Source organism: Gorilla gorilla, chromosome 8 (genome assembly GCF_029281585.2).
Source record: "Gorilla gorilla gorilla isolate KB3781 chromosome 8, NHGRI_mGorGor1-v2.1_pri, whole genome shotgun sequence".
Lineage (NCBI taxonomy): Eukaryota > Metazoa > Chordata > Mammalia > Primates > Hominidae > Gorilla > Gorilla gorilla.
The window spans coordinates 144,535,001-144,545,709 of NC_073232.2; the positions used below are offsets into that span (position 1 = coordinate 144,535,001).

The 10,709-nt window shown below is 50.6% G+C and overlaps 1 protein-coding gene across 18 annotated transcripts in view; it reads left to right on the plus strand.

Moving 5' to 3' along the window:
* Positions 1-9,932, plus strand: part of JAKMIP3 (Janus kinase and microtubule interacting protein 3) — a 139,525-nt gene extending 129,593 nt beyond the window's left edge. For all 18 annotated transcript variants that reach the window (XR_010135329.1, XR_010135314.1, XR_010135315.1 and 15 more), the window contains one exon: positions 7,478-9,932. The gene's annotated coding sequence lies outside the window, so the exon portion shown is untranslated. The remainder of the gene's footprint in view (positions 1-7,477) is intronic.
* The last annotated feature ends 777 nt before the right edge of the window (positions 9,933-10,709 follow it).

The following is a 10,709-nucleotide window of genomic DNA, read 5'->3' on the forward strand; positions in this document are numbered from 1 at the left end:
CGGTGGGCTCAATGGCCTCCGTGGGCTCTGTGGGCTCCGTGGGCTCCGTGGGCTCTGTGGGCTCCATGGGTTTTCCTTCTGTTCCCGAGCAGAATCCCCTCAGGTGAAAGGACCACAGTGCACCAGGGTCTTGTTGAAGGACGTCAGGGTGGTTTCCGGTTTGGGGCAAATGTGAACAAAACTGCTATAATGTGTGACAGGTTTTTTCACGAAAGCAAGTCTTCTTTCTCTTGGGTAATACCTAGGATTGGGTCTGCTGGATTACATGGTGAGTGCATGCTTACTTTTTATAAGTAACTGTTGTCCAGAGTGACTGTTCCATTTTGCATTTCCACTGGCGCTGGGAGGATTTCCGTTGCCCCACACGCAACGTCTTCACAGGTTAGGCTGGTTCTCCTTATTTGGTCCCTTCCAATAGAGGGGGAGTGGCGTCTTATTTGGGGTTTCATTTGCATCTCGCTACTGACTAATGATGTTGAGCATCTTTTTGTGTGTTGATTTTCCATCCGTATACCTTCTTTGGTGAAACATCTGTTCAGATCATTTGCCCATTTTTGAATTGGGTTGTTTGCTTTGTCATTCCTGAGTTTTGAGAGGTTCTTCCTCTATTCTGGATACGTGCCATTATCAGATACACCACTGAAAAGTATTTCTTCCAGTCTGTCTTTCGTCTTTTCATTCCCTTGAGTGTCATTTAAAGAGCAGAAATTCTTAATTTTGATGAAGTCTAATTTATCTACTTTAAAAAAATGAAGTGTGGTTTTTGATGTTAGAACTAAGAAAACCTTGCCTAACTCAAAGTCACAAATATTTTCTCCCATTTCCTTCTAGAATCTGTGGTTTCATGTCTTAAATTTAAAACACCTGTGATTCACTTTGAGTTAACTTTTGCATATGGGGCTCAGTATGGACTGAAGTTCATTTTTTGCATGTGAATGTCCACCCAAGAACATCCTTGTCTCCTTCCACCCCATGGTCAATAACTCCTCCTTTTTGTTATTAAAGTCCCTTCTGCTTGGCTCTGTGGTCAGTGCCGTCCTGGCTGGGGTGTCCACCTTACTCTGCCACCACAAGATGGGAAAGCAGGGATGCTGGTGGGGTCCCTTGAGCCGGCAGAGCCAGCGTGTCTGGTCCCCATTTGACCCCAGGGTGGGCTGGATCTCTAGGGCCTGGGCCTGTGCCCGCTCAGGGTCTGGAAGCTCGAGGTGTGTTGATTAACTGTCAGCAGGTTCAGATTTACAGCTTCTGTGGAGCAGGCGCCTGAATGCCAATGAGCAGCCCTGCTCTTCTGAGCTGGGTCACAGACTGCCCCCTCCATGCTGCTGCTGGAGATGATGTCTGTTTGGTCATCTCAAAATCCAGGGATTTTAAAAGGCTGCCCCTGTTCAGGATGTATCCACAGTTCATGGCCATCATGCATGATGGAGCAGGAAGCTTCACTTAAAAGAAATGTGTAATGCTCTGCATCATAGACCAGTGAAATTGTTTTCTTACTGAATTTGTCTATATTGTTAAAGAAAGAGAAATAAAAGATGAGGTGTTTAGAAACAGCTCACCCAAGTGTGAACAATTAGTCCTTTGGGGCTGTCCCCTCCCAGGGCAGTTGCTGAGCTGGGGGAAGGGCCCCTCCCTGAGTACTGCCCAGGCACTGCCTGTCTCTCTTGGAAGCAGAGGCTGCCAGATCCCGATCAGGGGGCAGAGTCTTCAAGGTGCCCCACCATGTTCCCTGCAGGATCTGCCCCCCAGCAACTGCCCGTTAAGGCAGCTTCATCAGCCAGGGCTCCAGCCCCAAGAGGGAACGGGGAGAGGCTCCGCCCTGGGCTCAGCCTGTGTTTGTGTGATGGCAGAAGCAGCTCCCGTGCAGCCTCCAGCTCACAGGCAGCCATGGGGTCACGTTGCATTTGCATGGCAGAACCAGCAGGAGGGTCCCTGCTGGCAGCTCCTGCCTGGTCCCCTCATCCTCAGCACAGCGTCGTCCTCGTGTTTCTTGGTGCACAGCATGGCCTTGGTCCTGGTGCTGGCGTGTGCCTCACTCTTGCTGCTGGTCTGCAGCAGCTGCTTGCTCATTTCGTCCCTTCATTGTTACATCTGTGGCTTGCCACCCAAAACAAACACTGACCTCTGACTTCGTGGCCCATCCCATCCCCTCCCCATGAGGGCTTTTGTGCAGTGCTTTGTAGCAGACACGTTTCCACAACGCAGAGTATAACCACTATACGATCACGGCAGCAGACACGTTTCCAAAAGGCAGACTCTTTAATTGTGTTTGAAATCTTTGTTAACAGGCATTTTTTTTGGGTGTTTGTGCTTGGAATCACTCTGCAGGGATTCAGCCATGTGCACCCTCCAATCTGCGACCTCGTGCTGGGGCTTTACCTCCCCTCTGGTGGACATTTGGTTATTTCCAGGCTTCTGCTTGTTATGAGTGCTGTTTCTTGAACATTCCTGTGGAGTCTCCTGATGTGCTGGTGCTGTGACTACTCCTGGGTCACATTAGGAGTTGGAATCTTCAACTTTGGGAGATGATGCCAACCTCTTTTCTGGTTCCTATTGGCTTTGGAGCTGTTTCTCTTTGCTCTTTGTTTAGAATCTTTCTGTTTTTACCAAGGGCAAAGATGTTTCTCAAATGTTACTGGGTGATTTGCACAAAATCTCAGAAACTGAACGACTGACTTGAAACCATGAGTCCCCCTCCCCACTTTATTGCTCTGTTGTCTAATTTATTCTTTTCAGCCAGCAGCTTACAGCCTGCGGGCCAGCTGTCTTGCAATCTATAATGCAACCATCTTGGTTAAAGCAATAATGGATCCTTTTACTAGCCTGGCCATGGGGCCGTTAATAGGGGATGTCATTATTAGAGAAGCCGATTTCAGAAAGGGTAGCTGGGCATCGCTGTGGAGGCCTGTGAGAACAGCTGCCGCCACCAGATACAAAATGAAACCAGGAACCCATGGAGAACAGGCAGAAAGTGTGCGCACGAGTGTGTGCACACATGCCAGCGTGTGGGGGGAGTGTGCCTGTGCATTTGGTCATGGTGTGTATACACTTGCTCCTGTGTCCTGGGTAGTGTGCGTGTGTGTGTCCACACTGTGCATTTGGTGGTGTGTGTGCACCTGCTCCTGTGTCCTGGGTAGTGTGTGTGTGTGCACACTGTGCATTTGGTCGTGGTGTGTGTGCACCTGCTCCTGTGCCCTGGGTAGTGTACATGTGTGTGTGCACCTGCTCTTGTGCCCTGGGTAGTGTGCGTGTGTGTGCACACTGTGCATTTGGTTGTGTGTGAACCTGCTCCTGTGCACCCGCTTCTGTGCACCCACTTCATTGTCCCACCTGCCACCTGCACCATCAAAGTGGCTTCTGCCTTTATTATTTATTAGGGAGCTGTAGAGCCAAAATCAGTAGGAGGGTGACCCAGAGCAGAGCACCACGTGCCTGAGGACTGTCTCAGGATGGGAGGACCATTCCAGCATCCGTGTGAGCCACATGGGGCTCCGCCGTGGTGGCTGGGGAGAGGATGACCTCAGAGGCGGCCCTGGGCAGACAGGGAGTTGATAACAGCACTGGTCCCCTCTGTAGAGTTGAGAGAGACCCCATGAAGGGGGTAGAGGAGGAAGAGGGAGGAGGAGGCAAAGCCTGTGTCTGGGTAAGGTCTGTTTCATATTTTCCCCAAATCAGAGCTTCAAGAAAAAAATACCTTGACTGTGAGCAGAGTTAGTGGCTGCCATTTGTTTCTGTTTGGTTTGAAAATGTTTGGCTAAAGTTTCTCAGACAGAAGAGCATATGGGGAAAGGTCCTGTTCTCGGCCCTCGCTCCATGTCCCATCAGCTGGGAATCGGTGTACTTGTGGGGCGGTGTTGGGGAAGAGCAAGGATCCAGACTGCAGGGTCTCACCCCCTCCCAAGTGGCTCACCCTGTGTGAGAACCCTGGGGTTGCTTGTCTCATGCACATTTTTGGAAACTGAGGCTGTAGGTCCCAAGCCTTCCAGTGGCGTTCATCATCTGTTGATTCTGAAGCAGGCAGAGTTCCGGACCCCAGGAAGGTTCTTGTCTTCCTTGCCAACTGAGTTATGTTTCCAAACAGTTGAGATCCCAGTGGAAATTTCCAGCACACACAGACGGCAGGGGCCTGTTCCTCTGGCTCTGTTTTGACATCAATCAGAATGCTGTTTCCTGATCCATATGTACGACTCCGTCTGCACGTGGTACCCGTGGTGGTATTGATGAGGGTTCTGCCCTGCGGCTTTTAGCGAGGTTCCGGTGCCTTTGTGCCTGTGGGGCTGGGGGCCCCGACCTGTGGAAACGCCCTGTGTCAGCCCTGGGTGGTGCCCCAGGCATGCTGCCATCTCCTGTCCCTGCTGCCACCCTTGGCACTGTCCAATGAGCTAAGTTCATGATTGTGGTTGTCAACTTGTTCCTACACTTCATCAGCTATCCTCGTTGCAGCCCAAGATAAAATTACCCAGGCTTTCCCCTCCAGCGTGAAGGGCAGGGGCCCTCAGTGCTCATCCTCCCCCAGCATCATGCACGGTCACGGGGCTGTATTTGTTGACGGGACTTTTGGGCTCCCCAGGCTCTGAGCTGGTTGGGGCTCCCCCTGCACCATGCCTGAGCTCCCCACATCCTACCTCTCTCCTGTCACTCGAAGCTCAGCCACCTGAGCAGCACTTTCCTGTCCCCTCCCTGAGAACTGGGAGCTCTTGGGATGAGGATTGTCTGGGTTTCTCCCGTGGAACCCTTGCTGTGGCACTGATACACTCACATAAATATTTGCCATGTGAATAGCCAAGTACGTAAAAGAATGCACTCCCTGAAGGCAATTCGCAGCCCCATGTTCCCCCCACCCCCAACACTTCCAGGCAACAGTGAAAGTGGATGTTCTGGGGGTCCCCGAGACCACCTGCATCTCTGGGGACTCACTAGGATTCACAGGACTCAGCACACAGTCGCACCACAGCAGGGCCACACCACGGCAGGGCCACACCACAGCAGGGCCACGCCACGGCAGGGTCGCACCACAACAGCCACACCATGGCACAGCCACACCACGGCACAGCCACACCATTATCGCAGCCCTATAATCGGGAGGCATGGCTGGATCTGCAAGGGAAGAGTTCACAGGCACAGCCTGGGGAGGCCTGTGAGCAGACTTCCTGTGCTCTCTCCCCTCCCGTGCTCTTCCCCCTGCGAGGTGCACACGGGACACACACTCCCTCCAGCAGCAAAACACAGCCCCATATATGCAGTGTTTCTGCTCGGGGAATTCCAGCTAAGACCCAAAATTCATGGTTTTGATTTGGGGGCTACTCAGTTGTGCGCCCCCTGCCCACTAACATGCCAGGCCCTCAAAAGAAAGGCTGGTGTTTGCCACGAATCACATTGTTTGCACATCTAAGTGGGAACCTCCTCACTACAGGAATGCTTCGAAGCCAAGTTCCCAGACGCCAGCCAGTGGCCACCGTTGCAAGCAGGCACTTCTGCAGCTAGCAGCCTCAGGCCTGTCCACAGAGACACTCTTGAGTGAGGACTCTGGGGTGCCAGAGCTTGCTTGGGGGCATTGAGGAGCCCCATGGAGCCACAGAGACCAAGGCCAGACCCATGGATGGCTGCCTCCCACCTGTCCTGTGCCTGACATGGCTCCAGTCTGGATGAGGTCCTCAGCTGACTGTGAGGGACAGTGCCCAGAAAGGGGAGGGTGGGTGGGAGGGAGAAGATCACATCCCCTAGAAGAGACGGAACAGACGGGGTGGGGCGGAAGGGATTTGGGAAGACTGCAAACCTGGAAGCAGAACTGTGTGTGTGTGTGTGTGTGTGTGTGTGTGTACGCATGTGCTGTCTGTGTGGTGTGGTGTGTATGCATGTGTGTCTATATCGTGTGCATGTGTGTGCTGTGTGTGAGTGGTGTCTTTGGGCATGTGCATGTATGTGTATGTGTTGTGCATTGCATGTGCATGTATGTGTATTTTGCATTGTGTGTACACATGTACAGTGCATTTGTGCATATTGTGTGGGCATGTATGTGTAGTGTATTGTGTGTACATGCATGTGCAGTGTGTATGTGCTGTTTGCGCGTGTGCAGGTATGTGTATTGTGCATTGTGTGTACATGCACATGTAGTGTGTGTGTGTGTGAGTGGTATGTTGCGGCCATGGATGGGGCAGAAAGTCTCCTGTTCTGGAAATAGGGCAGTGAGTGGAGTGTGCTGACAATGGAGAGCAGCAGCTGGCTCTGGAGAGGGATCAAGTGACCACAGGAAACCAAATGCTCTGGTCTTGTTCCTTCAATCTGGGGAGTGAGTTTTTAAAATTCAGCATAATATTTTCAACAAGACCTCTGTTCTCTATTTGCATGTGCCTAGTTCATACTCCAGGCAGTTGATCACATAATTCAGAGAGGCATTGACAGGGTGGGAGTGTTTCTGGGTAGGTGTCCAGATCCCCGGCCCTGCTCAGCCTGGAAGTGTCACCGAGGGAAATCCCTGTTTTACATGGGGCTTCACCTTTTCCGTCTGTAAAATATGAGGGCTGGACTGGCAGGTCCCCTTCCTCCTGTACCTTCTAGAGATTGATGGTTCTGGGACAACCTATTTAGAAACGAACCCGATTAAAGGCACAAAGAACAAGGTACTATGTTAACTGCCGCAGAGATTTCAACTGTAACGCTTAATACGGGAAGAAGTAAACATGTACGTGTCATTTGACTACATTTATTTTTCATTCTGTTTGAGGTAATATCTTCTTACTTAGAAGTTAGGTTAAAAAATCGAAAACCAAAAAGCTCTTCAGACCTCTCCTAGATTAGAAAACCGTGGTGTCTCTACTGCCGGGCCCTCTGCCTCTGTCCCAGCGTGCCCTCGCTCCCGCCCCTCTGCCTCTGTCCCAGCGTGCCCTCGCTCCCGGCGTGCCCTCGCTCCCGGCGTGCCCTCGCTCCCGGCGTGCCCTCGCTCCCGGCGTGCCCTCGCTCCCGGCGTGCCCTCGCTCCCGCCCCTCAGCCCACGTGGCCTCCCACCCGATGCTGCCATGCCCCAGGGACTGATCCGGGGCCCGCCCTTGTGAAAAGCAGATCCTTCATAACTTCTTCAAAAACATTAAAAAATTGAAAGGTAATAAAAACTTTGAACCTAGCAGAGGCCCACTTTCTAAGCAATGAGGGAAGTTGGGTAGAAACTGGGCTGCTGGCCCAGACGTGGTGAGAAAGATCCAAGGTCACTTCTGTAGGGGCTTTGTGGGGAGCATGGACTCATCTTCCTGAGAGTGTGGCCTTCGGTGGGTGCCGGGTGCGTCTCCCGGGCTGGAGGCTCAGGTCGTGGCGCTGTAGCTGGTGCTGGACCCATGAGGGCAGTGCCTGCCATTGGCTCAGTGACCATTCTGTGCAGAGCCAGTGCCTGGTCAAGGCCCCAACTGCCTTGAGTGCTGACCTGTGGTGGGTCACACACATTCCCCAGGTCGTCGCACTAAATGGCGTTTTCTCCACTCTTTTTCAGAGAGGAAGCAGTGCATTGGTGAAGGCAACGTTAGGTGTGATTTCCATTCCTGCTGGGAGATCCGGGCCGCAGCCCGGGAGCTTCGTCCAGCCTGTGGATGGAGCCTGACTGGCTGCAGATGGAACTTCTGTGTCCTCCCACCCTAGGTGGGCTAAGGTTCTGTTCTCAGAGCTGAATTGACAGGAGGTGTGTGTGTGCGCTCACTTGTGTGCACAAGCATGCATTTATGCGTGTTTTCACGCAACCAGAGGAGCCATTCGTGGGATTTAGCCATTTCGAGGCACCTAGAAGTTGAGGCAGCCAGCTGTGCAGCCAGGTGCGAGGTGTTACCTGCAGCATTGTATAAAAGAAGCGACTCAGCTGCCGTAGGGAGGACTGGGTTGTCTGGAAGTATTAGGCTCATTTTATATTTGTGTCAGAAGAAATGTCTGACTTTGGGGCAGATGACACAGTGGCTGCGGACCAGGCATGGCTCCCTAGGTTGAAATCAGGGAAAAGCTAATAGTATCAGACAGATATGCTTTTTCTTTGGTGGCTGCAGGATTTCTGCTGGAAAATGCACTATTAATCAGCACTTGTCCAAGAAAGACCCATCCATTTCTGTTGTCATTCAAGCCACAGTTCCTGATTTACTCGGCAAGATACTGGGCCAGTTCAATGTCTCTAGCTGAGCCTGACCTCGGGGTTTGCGTCTCGAGTCTGAAATCCTGTTTAGTCCTCTGTGCATAGTTTTGTCTCATTTTAACGACTGCATCTTCTTGGTACATTTATTATACTCAGAACTGAATGGCACACAATAGCCTTGTGTTAATAAAAGCTACCGTGACGCTGTGGGTGAACCACTGGGTTGAAGTCCGATGGACTCTACGATGCAGGCATCCAGAAATATGTTGTAATTCTACCTGGCTCCCTGCCAGCCTGGCCTCCTCCTCTGGGAGAGCTCCTGGCATGGTCCCAATGTGTACCTGCAGGGGAACAACAGCTGCATGGGCCAGCTGTTTCAGATCTAAAGATGTGCAGTGAAACTCACATTCCCAGATTCACATCCCTCATGTTTATTTGGGTCATCATGGTTTAGCATGTTGTATATATGTCTGGAGCACTTCATACACCTCTATCCACCACAGACACTCTTAATCACAGTTGTGTAATGATAATAAGGCAAACTATACAGCAAAGAGAAGCATGTAAATATGTACCAAATTCTTGTGAAGTTGTAATTGTTTATATGTAAAAAGTATGTATATAGGAAAGGGAGAAGGTGCAAGGAATGTGCTGAATAACATCCAAACTGCATCGCGTCTCTGCCCCATTCCTGAAAGCACACATCTAGTTGGAGCGTCAGTTCCTCTCCTTAGATATCATTGTTTTCACTCGTCTATCATAGGCACCTTCTTTACATCTGATTACAATACCCAGCATTTCAGAACTGGGTTTTTGCCCCCAAAAAGGTAAATATGAGCATTTATCACTGACTCCTCCTGGTCCAGTGAGCAGCAGCAGAATTCAAGTATTTAAAAATAAGGTGCATTTCTAAATTGCAGGCTATACCTTCTTTTCCAAACCAATGGGCTAGAGTGAATTTCCCCCAAGTACTTGGGCTGTCTTACTGCTAGCTCTTCTAACAGGGGAAATCTGTATGAATGCATCACCCCTAATAAGGCAAGAGGAAGGACCCTGAAATGTTGCCAGAAATGTACTGTTACATCAACATTTACATTATATTAACATCATCACACTCTGTGTTCAACACACAGAACAACATAGATACTCTAGTTTGTCTAAAGTAAAAATCCACATAAATAGCAGATTCCTTTGTTGACACCAGTGTGTTGTTTACCTTGTGCCCATGGTCCAGATTTTGAGCTGGAGAAGGACTATGGCTGTTCCTTAAAGTCTCTGCCCTTGCAGAATCTGTAGCCTTCAGGATACCCCGAGTGCCTTACAGGGCTTGTGAACACCGATACTAGAAGTCAAAAAGAAGAGAGTGCCCAAGTGTGGGTTTGGAGGCACTGACGCATTCGCCAACTCACCGTCATCCCATCCTTGAAACCCTGAGAGAGAGTGTGTGTTTTATCACAGTAATGGAATTCAGTTTAGGCTCAGGAAACTCATATTGTGAATATAGGTATCAAATCATATATTTGTTTACTGTATATTTTTTAAAAAGCTTTATTGTAAATTTATGCAAAAACTAACCGGGCCTGTTTTCTTACGGCGGCATGCCAGGTAGTGTGTGTATTCTCCCAGGCACTCCCTTCATAGTCACTCTCTATCCACGTGACATTCTGTTCCATGCTAAGCAGTATTCACAGGCCTAACATAGGTTTGTATGGTGATCTAGAAGATTTTACAAATATTTTTGTATTGTGATTCCTATGATATATACCAGAGAATTTTTTACTCGTTTGTAAATTATTGTACAGTTTTAATAAAAAATGTTTTAAATCTTAGACGATTAAAGTCCCCTCAAAGGTATTAAAGTTTGAACTGAAAGCCGTATGAGCCATTTCTGCACTTCTGAGTTCATTCTCTGAACAGTGAATGCCTCTGCACACCAGAAACGGAGTCCGCGCCTTCCGCCCACTGTGGAGGAAAGCCCCAGTTCTCACCTGCGAGATCACCTGGAGGGCAAGCTCTGCAGTCAGGTGCCTAGCAGCACCTGGCTCCGGTCGACCACCTGGGAGGCTCCCTCCTGTGGCTGTTGGTCAAATGTGAACCATGGAAGAGATCAGACAGGAAAGGGACGGAACTTCTGCACGTGCATAAGAACAGTTGGTGATATTTGCCGTGGACGGTCCCACACAGGTGAGTAACATTGCATTAATCATTTAGGGGAGGGGGAGCCCAGAGGACGACGAAGGGGTGGGAAGCTGCTGGACTTAGCTCTGCTGGCTCAGGCCCCGCCAGTACTCGAGGTCATGGTGACTCAGTGGCCAAACTCTGGCTTTGAAGTGCGGACTGCGGTAACAACGCAAAGGCCCGAAGTCTCTGGGTTCGAATTCAGCCGCTGCAGGCTGGGTAGAATGACAGATGGAGTGACAGCATCGCCCGTCACTCCTGTCTCGCCCCAAGCCTCTAACTCGGCTTTAAGGGAGATCAGCAGCAGTTTGCGTGGGCGGGTACACCCCACCCCCGCGCGCCCTCCACACTCGCCCAGGGTTTCGGAGTCAGGGCTTTCTTGTCTGGCGTGGGACGGCCCAAGGGGCCTGGAAATGTGGCCGGGATTCCC